Source organism: Coenobita brevimanus, chromosome 61 (assembly GCF_032717465.1).
Source record: "Coenobita brevimanus isolate Jiangsu-jjx chromosome 61, ASM3271746v2, whole genome shotgun sequence".
NCBI lineage: Eukaryota > Metazoa > Arthropoda > Malacostraca > Decapoda > Coenobitidae > Coenobita > Coenobita brevimanus.
Window position 1 is genome coordinate 21,712,737 of NC_137014.1, and position 14,737 is coordinate 21,727,473.

At 41.4% G+C, this 14,737-nt stretch overlaps 1 pseudogene; it reads right to left on the bottom strand.

Moving 5' to 3' along the window:
• Positions 1-7,336: 7,336 nt before the first annotated feature.
• Positions 7,337-7,455, bottom strand: LOC145403843 (5S ribosomal RNA; annotated as a pseudogene).
• Between the last annotated feature and the right edge of the window lie 7,282 nt (positions 7,456-14,737).

Below are 14,737 nucleotides of genomic sequence, written 5' to 3' on the forward strand. Positions count from 1 at the left end.
TTATATGATGTGACATTTCAAATGGGGGCTGGGATGAAGGGTCTTAGTGGGAGGCCCTACATGGCTATGACACTGGCTGAAGAGGGTTGCCTTCCCGTAGTGGCACTGATGTAACTGGCTGGCTCCACTGGCAAGTTATACAAACGTCAATCAGCTTCCTCCCTGTCAACTGAAGAAGAATGATGAAATGCAGGGAAAGAGAAACTTCAGCCTACAGTCCGCCTGGTTCACATTTATGTGAGCCTGGGCATAAAGCAATAGCAATAACTTGGTCAACAAATATTCATGGGACATCTACTTCTAAAACCCTCAAGAGAAAATAAGCTGAGATCACATTCTCCTTTGGCAGAGCTCAAAATATCATAGATGACCAGAGAGTCCTAATTTTGAGCCACTACAGGAGGGCACAACCTAGTGTTTAGTGCTTGACTCAAGCAAACAAGAATATCCAGTCAAATCCCAGTTTTGTACTGGCTTGTACATCATCATCATCAGCATCATGCCAGCTCTAATGCCCTCCTAAAAGAGGTCGTCCCTCCTAAAAGAGGATGTCCGTTATGAACATGAAAAAAAGTATATGCAAGAAGTAGAATAGCATCAACCAATTAAATGGACCAATCGAATAATTAACCATGAATCATTCAAGCCTTCTAAATGCTGGTTTGACTTCACAAGCAATACCACTTGCACATATTGTTTAGAGAGATGCTTTTCACATCCACCTGTGACATAGTCATTCTGTGGTCAAGGAGTGGTGTTTACTGTTCATCACTTTGTGTTAAGAACATATCACATCAAATAAATAGCATTTTCTTGGGCATACCTCCTTTTACAGATCTAGCAATACGAAAAAATGATATGATCAAAAGAAGTAGACCCAAAAATTATAATGGGGACACAAAAATATAAATTTCTTACCTGAAAATTTAGAGCAGCATCGTGATACCAATTATAGACATGTGTTCCTGACCAGCATGGTCGCAAAATTGTGCGAGAGAATCTTGAAAGACAGGAGAATGAATTATTTGGAGGAGATGGGCATTTTCGCAGAAAGTCAATATGGATACAGAAATGGAAGGTCATGTGTCTCGAATTTGGTGAGCTTCTACTCAAGGAAGATTGACGTGCTACAGGATATGGCTGGGTGGATTGTGTGCACTTAGATCTAGAAAAAGCCTTTGACAAGGCGCCCCATAAGCGACTAATGTGGAAATTGGAGCACATAGGAGGACTGAAGAGGAACTCTTGGAATCGATGAGAGACTTCATGAGAGACTGACATATGAGGACAGTAATAAAAGACTGGATGTCAGGGTGGAGGGAAGTAAGAAGTGGAGTCCTGTAGGGCTCGGTGCTGGCGCCCGTAATGTTCTTGATTTACGTAAACGATATGGTGATGAATGGAATGAACAGTTATGCAAGTCTGATTGCAGACGATGCAAAGATCATGAGAAGAGTAGAAGTTGAAGAGGATTGTAAAATGTTACAGGAAGATTTGGACAGGATTTAGGCCTACATACTGGAAATGGATAAAAGTACTAAGAGTCCATTACTGAATTACTCGATGGGAAAAGGATTAGTCACAAAAGCAAGAGAAAAGGACCTGAGAGTGTCGGACCAGGATAATTAGTCACCCGAAAAACATATCAACAAAATTGTCAGAGAGACATATGAGCTCTTGACAAACACAAGAGTGGCATTCCAATACATGGATGAGGGGATGATGAAAAGATTTATACTGGCTAAGATCCGCCCCAGTTTAGAATATGTGGCACATAAAAAGAAAGATAACCAAGATAGAGAGAATACAAAGAGCAGCAACCGAGATGGTCTCCAGCCTGGTAGATCTGTCGTACAAGGAAAAACTAGAAAAGCTGGGTCTGCCTTCCTTAGAGGAAAAAAGAGAGAGGGGTGACATGATTGCAGTGTTCATGGTCATGATGGGAATACACAAAACAGAGAGAGATCTGTTTGTAATATGAGGGAGCAACAAGAGGGCATGGAAGAAATTGAAAAAAGACAAGTCGCTTAAGGATATCAAGAAATACAGTTTTCTGTACAGATACCTTAACCTCTGGAATGGCCTGGACAGAGATCGTCCAGTCCAGAAACTTAAATGAGTTTAATGCAGAGTTTGACTGGTTGAGACATGGAGCCGGGACCCCATGAGCATAGCCCATTTCTTGTGTATCACAATTAGGTAAATGCAACGAGGTAAATACATCCAGCTAGCTTGGACCAGGCCCGCTGACGAAGCAGACTAGTTCTCTTTTATACATATCATGGGGAGACTCAGCTAGACGAATGGTATTCGTCATAATCTGATTAGTACGCTAAAAGTTTACCACTCAGTGTGTATCTGTGAATTAAGAAAATACATAATAATCATGAGTTTACGATAAGATAGCGCAAATTGGTGCAAGAACATTTTAAAATACAGGGCAAGCATAAAGTCCCTGATTTTGTCTAAAAGGTCACTTTTCTTTCCCTAATTTTGACTAAAAGGACATTTTTGATATGAAGAAGAAAAAGCAGAGGGGCTCAAGCATCCCAAGCCTCCCCCCCCCCCCCTTGTGCACGTCCCTGACTAGCAACATGAGTGTTCATGTAGACAAATGTAACATAAATGTAAAATATAAGTGTATGGTTACATGGGCATACCCACTGGTGGTATCTTGTCTGCAGTACGAGTATGACACCAATGCAGGATGATTTTATACAGGTGGGAGTGACTCATGGAAGCTGGAGAGTATTAACAGGAACCAATGGAGAAATAAATGTAAACTGTATGGTGATACGGACATAGGTGCTAATAATAAATTCGCCTGGTGTTAGCAAGGATTCAAATAAAAATACGTCGTCACACAGAAAAGTCTGAACCCTGCAACCCGAGTACAAGCATTGTGTTTTTATTCTCGCTGCTGCCAGACGACTTTACTCACATTTGGTAGGATCTCCAGCTGTGAATGTAATAATATAAACCCATAGAACCACCTATAGTTTAAAAATCTATCCTAAATATAATCCTCTGGAGGTAGGAAGAATATGATAACAAATATGACATTAGAGTGAACAAGTTAATGTTAACTAATGCCAATATTAATGTAAAATGTTATATGTATGATAATACGAACACCTGTGCTAGTAATACCATGTCTGGAGTGTGATGTTAATGGCAGACAATTATATAACCCATTGGATCCCAGAGTCGCTGGGCGAGTCACTGTTCCGGGAGGGTCCCGAGTGTACTGTTCCCCCTGCCTGTCGGCTCATAGTCACGAAGCTCTTAGGTCCCACCCCGTGGATTCCCTGCTTTATTAAGGTTAGAAAATTCCCAGTTCAGTCCAGTACTGTGGACACTGGGCTCCTATGGGTTAAAGAAATTGATGGATTTGCCAGCCATTAAAGAAACTGATGGATTTGCCAGCCATTAACCCATTGGATCCCAGAGTCGCTGGGCGAGGCACTGTTCCAGGAGGGTCCCAAGCGTACTGCCCCCCCGCCTGTCGGCTCATAGTCGCGAGGCTCATTGGTCCCTCCCCGGGGATTCCCTACTTTATTAAGGTTTGAAAATTCCCAGTTCTGCCCAGTACTGTGGAGACTGGGCTCCAGTGGGTTAAAGAAACTGATGGATTTGCCAGCCATTAACCCATTGGATCCCAGAGTCGCTGCGTGAGGCATTGTTCCGGGAGGGTCCCAACCGTACCACCCAACCCGCCTGTCGGCTCATAGTCGCGAAGCTCATAGGTCCCCTCCCCGTGGGGTCCCTACTTTATTAAGGTTTCAAAATTCCCAGTTTGTCCAGTACTGTGGACACTGGGCTCCAATGGGATACATATATATATATATATATATATATATATATATATATATATATATATATATATATATATATATATATATATATATATATATTTCCCCTGGGGAAGGGGGGATAGAATACTTCCCCAGTATTCCCTGCTTGTCGTAAGAGGCGACTAAAAGGGACACTTTTATCTACATTCTTTCTGCTCTCTTTCTTTCCCTTGTGCTTTGTCTGTCCAAACCCTGTGCATTTTACTTTCATTTAGTTAATTCCTCTCTCCACTGTCTGGTTCCTGCGAGTCACTGGCATTGGCTCCAGGGTAAAGTATTTTACTACTTAAGAAATCTTTATGAACTCTGGTGACGAAGCAATGGCCCTCAGTTCCGTGCAGCCCTTAAGTGGGCAGGGGGTGCTAAGAATCCCACGGTGTAAAAATAAGTTCATAAATCCAAAAAGAACCTTAAGAATAGGAAACTGGAATGTTCGAACTCTCAATCAGGCTGGTAAAATGGAAGAACTTATTTCAGTGTTCAAGGAATACAAGATGGATATTTGTGCTCTGACAGAAACGAGGTTGCTTGGAGTTGATAAAATGAATTTGGAAGATGGTATTACTATGTTGGTTTCTGGTAGGAGTGATGGAAATCATTACCAAGGAGTAGGCTTATTGCTGAGTAGAGATGCTTGCAAGGCACTATGTGAGTTTGAACCAATTAATGAGCGCTTGCTTTATGCTCGCTTAAAATCTGACCATGGTAATATCAGTATGGTTGTAGGGTACGCTCCGACAAATGAGGCTGCTGATGAAATGAAGGATGACTTTTATGAGAAGCTACAGGATGTAGTGAATAGAGTGGCAAGACATGATGTGTTAGTTTGCATTGGTGGTTTTAATGCGATTGTTGGCAGTAGTAGGGATGGCTTTGAAGATTGTATGAGTAAAGAGGGTGTTGGTATAAGAAACGAAAATGGGGTGCGACTTGCAAGCTTTTGTTTGGCAAATGACCTTATAATTGGTGGAACTATCTTTGAGCATAGAAAAATACATAAGACTACTTGGATTTCACCATGTGGTAAATATTGTAACCAGATTGACCACATTGCAATTAGCAGAAGGCATAGGAGTTATTTGCAAGATGTTTGCGTAAGGAGGGGGGCAGATAGAGGTAGTGATCATCAACTTGTTGTGTCAAAGATTAAAATAAAACTTAAGAGAAACGTTAATGGTAATTGTACAGGAGGTAATAATTATGATTTTGATGAGCTGAGAAGTGATGAGAGCACGAGGGAAAAGTTTCGGTGCGAATGTAGAAACAAGTTTCTAGTCCTGCAGACTTTGATGGAATCTGAAGACAATGATATTAATCAAATGTGGAGAGAGGTAAAAGAGGTTTTGCATGAGAGTGCTAAGGTTACTATTAAGAAAAAGGGAAAAGCGAGAAGGAAAAAGTGGATGTCAGATGAAACATGGAATGTAATTCAGAAAAGGAAAGAGGCTAAGTTAAGAAGTGAAGAACAACATGTTGATGGCCAGGTAGTTGAAGTACTTAGAGCAAAGTATTGGAGTTTACATTCTGAAGTAAAAAGATTCGTTAGACGTGATAAGAGGAGACTATATGATGAAAAGGCGACAGAGACAGAAATTAAATTAAGTAAAAATGACGGTCAGAGCACAAGAGCAGAGTATCAGGCCATAAAGGAGTTAACTGGGACTGAAAAGAGAAGGTAGGAAATACCTGTACGAGATAGAAATGGTAATTTGATGACTAAAGATTTGGATATAAAAGGAAGATGGAAAGAGCACTTTGAATCTGTTCTAAATAGACCAATCCCAGCTGAAGAGGACATTTTGCCAGCCGAGAGAGATTTGCAGATAGAAACAGGGGATATAACTTTGGAAGAGGTAGCAAAATGTATAAAGGAGTTAAAGAATTTTAAGGCTCCAGGTGAGGATGGAATATTCCCTGAAATGCTTAAGGTGGAAAATGACGAGTTGATGAATGCACTTTTGAAACTTTTTAATGTGGCTTGGGATAATGGTGGAATTCCAGAAGAGTGGAAAAATGGAGTGATTATAAAAATACCAAAAAAGGGAGATGTAAGTGTGTGTGGCAACTGGAGGGGGATAACTTTGACACCTGTAGTGGCAAAAGTCTTTTCCAAAATCTTGTTGAACAGAATAGAGCCAGTAATTGATAAACTTTTAAGAGAAGAACAAGCGGGATTTAGAAAGGGTCGAGGTTGTAATGATCTGATTTTTATTGTAAGGCATCTAATGCAACAAGCTAATGAGATGAAAATGCCACTTAACATGTGTTTTGTGGATTTTGAAAAGGCGTTTGATAGTGTTTCACGTGGAGCTATGTTGAAAATTATGAGATTCTATGGTATACCAGAAAAGTTTGTAAATATTATTAGAAGCCTGCATGAAGGTACTTTTTGTAAGGTAATGGTGGGTGGTTCTTTGAGTGATCCATTTCAAGTTAGGTCAGGAGTGATTCCAGGGGGAGTTCTTTCGCCACTGCTGTTTATTTTGGTTATGGATTATGTTATGAGAAAGGTGGTAAGGAGAACAGATGCAGGAATTAACTGGAAAGAAAATAAGAAGGTGATGGATTTGGACTATGCTGATGATATTGTACTGATTTGCGAAAGTATTTACGAGATGCAGAGGGTGCTCGATTGTCTGGTGGAGGAAGGAGAAAAAGTGGGATTGGTAATAAATTGTGGAAAGACTGAAATTATTAATATGAACGTGGAGAACCAAATCGATTGTGTAATTGGGAATAATGTGGTGAAGAATGTAGAAAACTTTAAATATCTGGGAACGATTGTATCATCTAATGGATCATTAAACAATGAAATTGAGGAGAGTATTAGACAGGCTTGGCGAGCTGTTGGAATGTTGAAATCTGTTTGGAATAATAATATGCTTTCGGTACATACTAAAGTGAAAATTTACCAGTCCATGGTTAGACCCATTTTAATTTATGGGCATGAGTCATGGTACAGTACAATTGCAACAGATCAGAAAGTATTAGGATTTGAGAATAAAATACTGAGAAGGATTCTTGGGGTAAAGTGGCAAGACAGAGTTACAAATGAAAGAGTAAGGGATATTACGAGAGTGGAACCAGTTAATGAATATGTGAGCCTGTCTCGCTGGAAGTGGCTGGGGCACATATACAGAAAAGAAGGTTGTTTAATACAGGATGTGCCAGAGTGGATTGCTAGAGGAAGAAGAGGTAGAGGTAGGCCGAGGGAAACCTGGTTGAGGACAATGAAAAAAGAAGCAGGAGAGGAGTGTTGGTGGGACCTGAAGGAGATGGCAAGAGACAAATAATGGTGGAGAGAGTTCATTGAGACCCTATGCATCCCGTGGGGTGCCACAGGAAATGATTGATATACATATATATTCATTCATTCATTGCCAGACGCCATGTATCCCTAACGGGGTGACCAAGGGCTTAGAGTTAACTGTTTTACAGGAAGGGGCACTAATCCTCCACCAACCCCACTTGATATGTAGGGATGCCAACAGCATCTGGTGTTCCCAGGCGGTCACCCATCCAAGTACTAACCAGACCCAACGTTGCTTAACTTCGCTGATCGAACGGGAAGCGGTGTACTCAACGTGGCATATATATATATATATATATATCTGAGACTGAGTCACAGGATCCCTAGAGTGGTAATGTGAACAGTTTCAAAGAAAATATTAATGTATGGTAACACAGGCATACGTACATTAATGAGCAAAAATTTGCCACACTTCTCTTACGGCTGAGACAGTGGAAGTTATTACATGAATTTTTTTCATTGTGTTAACAATACAAAGCAGACAACAAGAGAGGATTGAGAAGGAAGGATACTGTGTGTCATCTGAGAAGAATAAGTAATATGGAAGTGAGAACATAATGCTGGTAGAGGATTGTCCGCCAACTTTTGTTGCTGAATGGACCGGTGATAGCAATTGTTTGGCAGCAATAAGAACAAATTAAACGTCATTGTAGTGAATAGTTTAACAACTTTCAGTACGGTGGTGCAATTTACATTATTACTTGCTGCTAGCAGACGATCGTGTTCAGAATAGGAGAAATTTTTCAAAACGGAAGTGTTAACCTCTTAAATATGAGAGTTCATTCATCATTCAGTCCTACGTTTTCCATGAGAAGCGTAGGAGCCCGGGGCTTGGCAAGTTGGCCCTGACATTTTAAATAAGAGTGACCAGCCTTACTCATCCCTGAGTGGCATTACGTGAACAGTAAACCCCAACCATCCCTTGGATATAAGCCTTCACCGGCTCAATCCGACTGGAGCACCGTAATTACCCACTGAACCACCAGGCGCCAAAATTTGTTTATATAGTTACCACCCAGCGTAGTAAATGGTTTCCTGGTGTACAGGAAACCATTTGGCCTGTCACTCTATGTAGAGTCACCCATAGGCAGAAGGAAGAGGAAAGAATGAAGGAAAGAAAGACAGAAGAGGATGGAAGAAAAGAAGGTTGGAGGAGAGCAAAGGGCAGACACCCGAGAGCAGCACAACATTGAATGAGTGGATGGTGAGCGCCCCCACCTACCACTGAGAACTTATATAAATTAAATACAAATGATCTGGGATTAGCAAGAATGAAGTAAGAGACGTCATCGATATGGAAGGATTTATGTAATGCAGACGAAAATGCAAAATGTTAGAATACATTAATAACACCGTGTGCACTGTGATGCTGTAATAATTGTGCTGTAACAATGGACCACGGGTCGAATGGCCATTAATATTCATCGCTAACAATGACATTCTCGCGTGGTTTTCAACTTTTTTCTTTTTCATTTTTTTTTTTTTTTACCCTGCCCTCTGGCGCCATGTGTTACACTTTGCAGCAACCAACGACACAAACCTTTTATCGGAGTGCCAGTCAAGTGACGTCGGCGACCTTGGAGCTCCACCCATCCCTTTCCTCCGCCATCCCGAGCAAGTCCACTACTCTCCGTTCTCTGCCACATGGGAGTTTTGTTTTATTCAGGCTGGTGTGTGACATGTTTGTCACTCTTAGGCTCCTATGACTCATTCAGGAGACTCTAATCGTCTGACACTAAATGAAATAGAATACAACAACTGTCCCTGGCTTGAGAGTGTTGATGGTGTTGCGCTCTAAGATTTCTCTGTCTCACTCAGTTGACTAAATCCTTAGGCAATGGTTGAGATATAACAATAGAGAATGTGTGACCATGAGAGGTTCATTGTTGTGACTGAAGCCCCTGGAACCATAGCCCTTGGATCTGATGCCAAATACTGCTGGTTCATTCTTTTGCCTCCATACAGTTTTAATACTCTTGAGGTAGATATGGATTCTTTTGGTTAGTCTTAAATGATTCCAGACGATTTTATGAATCTAAGAGATGAGACGTATCGAATTCATTCAATCTTTTTCTGGCTTTTGTTTTTTATATATCAAAATCTTAACAAGCATATTCTCTCTCTCTCTCTCTCTCTCTCTCTCTCTCTCTCCCCTCGCCAAAATTACAGAGCCAGATAAGCAAACTGATCTGGAAGAGCTAGGAAGAAAAGTGGTTTGAGAAGGAGGTGAGAGGCAAGGTGGAGGAGAAGCACGGAGGAGAGGAGGAGGAGAAGCAGAGAGAGGAGCCGAAGAAAATGAAGAGAAGAGACAAGGAGGAGGAGGAGGTGAAGAAGAAGGAAGAGGAGGAGGAGGAGGAGGAGCAGGAGGAGGAGAAGCAGGAGGGAGAGAAGGAGGTGAGAGTCAAGGAGGAGGAGAAAGGGGAGTTGGAATGAAGACAGGAAAAGACAGAAGGAGAAGGCGGAGAGGAAGACAAGGAAGAGATAGGACGGGAGAAGGAGGGGGAGGAAGAGACAAGGAGATAGAGGAACAAAGAAGAAGGGACATGGAGATGAAGATAGGAGGAAAAAGGAGGAGGCATGAGATGTCTGACTGAAGAAACTAATGAGGATAGAATTAAGTGAGGGTGAAGGTTTAAATGGAAAGATTTTCAGGCCGAGCTAGAAACCAAAATATTCAAGGGGATCAAGACGAAGAGATATCCAACCCACAGAAGTACTGAGATTATAAGACCTTTCGAAAGACTGAAAGTTTCAACACTTTAGATGTATTGATATTCTCAAGTCGGTGGTAAGACTGGTGTGCTGAAGCCTATTAAATACTAAGATATTTAAGCCGATCGAGGAACTGAAATTTTCATACGGACAGAAGTATCGTACTGAGATTTCATAAGCCGATTAACGCATTGTGATTCTCAAGTCCATAGAAGTAATAAGAATCAACAGAGTACCGAGAATGTAGGTGAGAGAGACTTTAAGCCAAAGGACTTATTTAGCCAATGGAAGTATTGATGGTTAATAGAATTTTCATGGTTGGAGAAGAACGTATTTTCCGGAGATACAGAGACAGAGATAAGACTTAGATAATGGGGGAAAACACGCTGATTGAGAGCCTGTCTTATATTCACAAGTTATGATAATTTTCCCCATAAGTAAATATTTCTTTATTAGAAAGGATAATGCTAGCGACAGAATTCATACGGTATTCCAGGTACAATATCTCTACTTATACAGCTATTTTTTAGATGTGTATTCAGTTATTTAATCAGTCTACACGCATTTTTTATTTATTCAGCAAATTTCAAATCTTTCAAGGCCAGATAACTGTCGGACGATATATTATTCTAGAGGAGATCCTTGCTTTGTAAAGTGAAGAAATTATTTTTCCCATGTCCAAAGAGCAGAAGCTGCCTCTGAACGAGTATTTCCAACTTTATATGCCCTTCCTAAATTAAAAGTAAGATTGGTTGTAGCCTTATTAGAATGAAAAATCTTTTATCACAATGAAGGAGTTCACTCTCTGATCGCTGAAGCAATTCTGTCACTTTATTTCAGCTAATGTCAGGCGATTTTAACAAGCTGAGTCATAGAAGCCTTCGAATGTTAATGCTGTCACCATCAGCGGTCCCATGATCGGAACAATTCAAACATTATTTATATATATATACCAAGAAATACCAGACGATTTTACTCAGTCTCTGAGTCATGGAAACCGTAGCGAGTGTTCTATATTAAGCCTGCTGCTTCCTTTCCTCTCTTCTCACCCATCCCTACCCCCCCCCCCTCTCTCTCACTTCTATAGGCATATGTTCCGTCTTTGTTCATAAAAGAGAAAGGTGTATGTCTATCTAAGATCTATGAATGGGGACAAATAACTTTGCTAGGAAATCCAAATATATCAAGTTTTACTCATTGGCAGATACTGTCTTTTTTCTACAATACCTTCAGTACAACCAACATTCTGTCTTTAACCGTATTGAAATTCTTACTGTCTTGCTTAGCAACATTCGCAGTTGGACCTCTCAATTTAGATCACTTCCTAAAACCGCCTCAAAGAAACTTGGATTACTGTACAGAATAGGTAACTTGTCCATTGACGAGCAGTTAGCTAAAATTTACAAGAGTCACGTGCGCTCTCAACTCGAATATTATCACCCTTGTGGAGTGGATGCGGAGAGGTAGCACTAAAACAACTGGACATATCAAAACAAAGCTATAAGAATACAAAAATAACCCATCATTTACAAAAGAACTATCTCCCCTATAAGTAAGACGTAATTTTGCCTCCCTAGCATTATTTTACAGATACTTTCATGGCAAACGCTTAGAAGATGCATCCATTGTGCCACTTCACACCCTCTTCCGTGCTACACGGGCATCTGTTACCACGTCCATGACTTCACTGTCACACTGACACAATGCAGATGTTCTGACTATCAGAATTCCTTTATTCCCAGAAGAGCTGCTCTCTGGAACTCGCTTCTCAAGATTAGTGTCCCAGCAACTTCAAGGTACAGTAGTTCATATTCAATTGTTATAGATTTCTTAATGAACAGAGGACATCTGTGATATGGTGTTTGGATTTTTTATTTAATTTGTTTTTTCTTCGTCTGTTCATCTTCTGAAAACACACACACACACACACACACACACACACACACACACACACACACACACACACACACACACAATAAAAAAAAAAAGACTTAGAAACAAGAGTTGAAGGAAAAAGCATTAGAAAGGAAACGAAAAAAAAATCCAAGACAACCCAAAATTGGTCAAAGATTCAGCAGATATCAGCAGATCTATAGTAATCACTGGTACAGATAAGGAAGAAATCTATCTATATACCTAGGCTGCTTCCCCCAAGGAAAGGAAGTAGCCGAGACAGGACGACACACTCCCAATTTACTCATCCACTCAAACACATTCATGCGCATCTTAGCCATAGAGGGAAGGAGGGACAGATCATCCCCGCACCACACCGCACGAGGGTCAACTGCGCAGTGCAATCAGTGATATCTATATCAGGGCCCGACAGCAGAGCTGATTTATCCCTGCCACATCATATTAGACCCATCCCCTTACCCGCACCTGACCTGATCAGCTGATCACACAAATGTGGGAGAATATCCCCCGCCGGGCTGCATTGTCATTTATTCATTCACGATTTCCCTCCATTCATTTCTATCAAGCACAGCCACTCCTCCTTGCTCAACAGACATCCCTCTCGCATCCAACGCTCTCTTCACACTGTCCATGCATCCTATTCGTGGTCTTCCTCTCAGCCTTACACATATCACATCAGACCTAGTTATCTTTTTCACCAATCTCTTATCACCCAATCTCTCCATTTGCCCAAACCATCGCAACACCCTCCGCTCAACTCGATCAGCCATCTCCCGAACAACTCCAGTTCTCCTTCACACATCATTTCACAATTGATCCATATGCATCACTCCACACATACTCCTCAGACACCTCATCTCCATTACATTCGAACTTTTCCTCTCAGCTACACCCATATTCCATGTTTCAGCCCCATATAACCCAGTCGGTACCACAACACCCTCATACATCCTTCTCATTACATCCATTCTAAGCAAACGAAATCTAAACATTTTTTTCATTCCTCCTAGCGCCTTACCTACTTCAATCATTCTAACCTTCACTTCTGCATCTATTCTTCCATCCATAGCAACATGTGACCCTAAATACTTAAAACATTCTACCTCCCAAAGCAACTTACTATTCAAAACTATAGTCGTCCTTCTACCATCTACCAACCTCGTACACTTCATCACTTTACTCTTATTCTCATTTACTTTCAGTTTCCTCCTTTCACACACCCTTCTAAAATCCTCTGCCAACTGGCTTAATCTCTCCTTCGAATCAGCCACCAATGCAGTATCATCTGCTAACAGCAGCTGCTTCAGATTCCACTCTCTACCATCAACATTCACCAGACTCAGACCTCCACCTAACACTCTTGCATTCACATCCCCTACAACACCATCCATATAAATATTAAACAACCAAGGTGACATCACACATCCCTGCTGCAGCCCCACTCTCAAGAAAAACCAATCACTCACAGTATGTCTTACTCTTACACACGCTAAACTATTTACATAAAAACTTTTCACTCCTTTTAGTAACTGACCATCAAGTCCATACTATCTTAAAACAGTCCACAAAGCCTCCCTATCATTTCTATCATACGCTTTCTCTAAATCCATGAACGCCCAAAACACATCCTTACCTTTCGCTAAATACTTTTCACACATCTGTTTCACAGCAAACACCTGATCCACGCATCCCCTCCCACTCCTAAAGCCACACTGCTCATCACCAATCACTCTCTCTGTACCCTCTCTAACTCACTTAATTAACATTCTACCATACACCTTACCTGCAACACTCAACAGACCCTTACCTTTATACAATGGGACTACACAAGCACTTGCCCAGTCAATTGGCACCATACCTTTCACAAAGCACACATTCAAGAATCTTACTAACCTGTCAACAATAGTCTCTCCATCACCTTTCAGGCATTCCAAAGCACACCCATCCATACCTGCAGCTTTCCTTGTTTTCATCTCCTTTACTGCCTTCTGCACTTCCTCCTTCGTGATCAAAGAACCATTCAGCTCTCCCAACACATTTACTCCTTGGACCCTTCCATCTGCCACAATCTCAGCCTCCCTTTCCTCCTCTACATTTAACAATCTTTCAAAATACTCTGCCCATCTCTTCCTTACTGCATCTATCTCAATTAACATCCATCCTCTGCTTTTATTCGCTCTTCTTTCCCAGATTCTCCCTTTCGCACCCTTCTCACTCCTTCAAAGACATTTTCTTATTCTGTTGAAAATTCTCAGTCAACCGCCTACCCCAACGCTCATCTGATGCCACTTTAGCGTCATGCACAGCCCTTCTCGCCCTATTCCTCTTTTTCTTATACCTCTCCTATGACACCTCATCCTTCCTCTGCAGCCACACTTCATATGCACGTCTCTTCTCAGCCATAGCCATACTTACTTCCTTGCACCATCATTCACTTCCTTTTCTTACACCACCACCCACTTCTCTCACACCACACACCTCTTCTGCATGCCCCACCACCGCACTCTTAAACAAAAACTGCCATTCCTCCTCCACACTGCCATTTTCCTGATCTTTCACTGCGTTCCACTCATCTTTCAATTTCTCCTGGTACTCTATCATTTTTCTCGTTTATCCAACTCACTTTCAAAACCTCCCTGCCACACCTACCGTAACTCTCCTAGCTCTCACCCATCTCTTACCTACTCTTAACTTTCCCTCCACCAGGTAGCAGTCAGAGATACCTCCACCCTTCCCTCACAGAACTCTCACATCCAACAATCTTCCTTTTACATTCCTGGGCACAACCACATAGTCCATCAATGCTCTATCAATAACCCTTCCACCCTCCTGTCTCACCCATGTATACTTATAAATATCTTTCTTCTCAAACAGCGTATTTCCAATCACCATCTCTCGCTCAACACACATCGCTATCATTCGTTCCCCATTTTCATTTCTTCAAGGC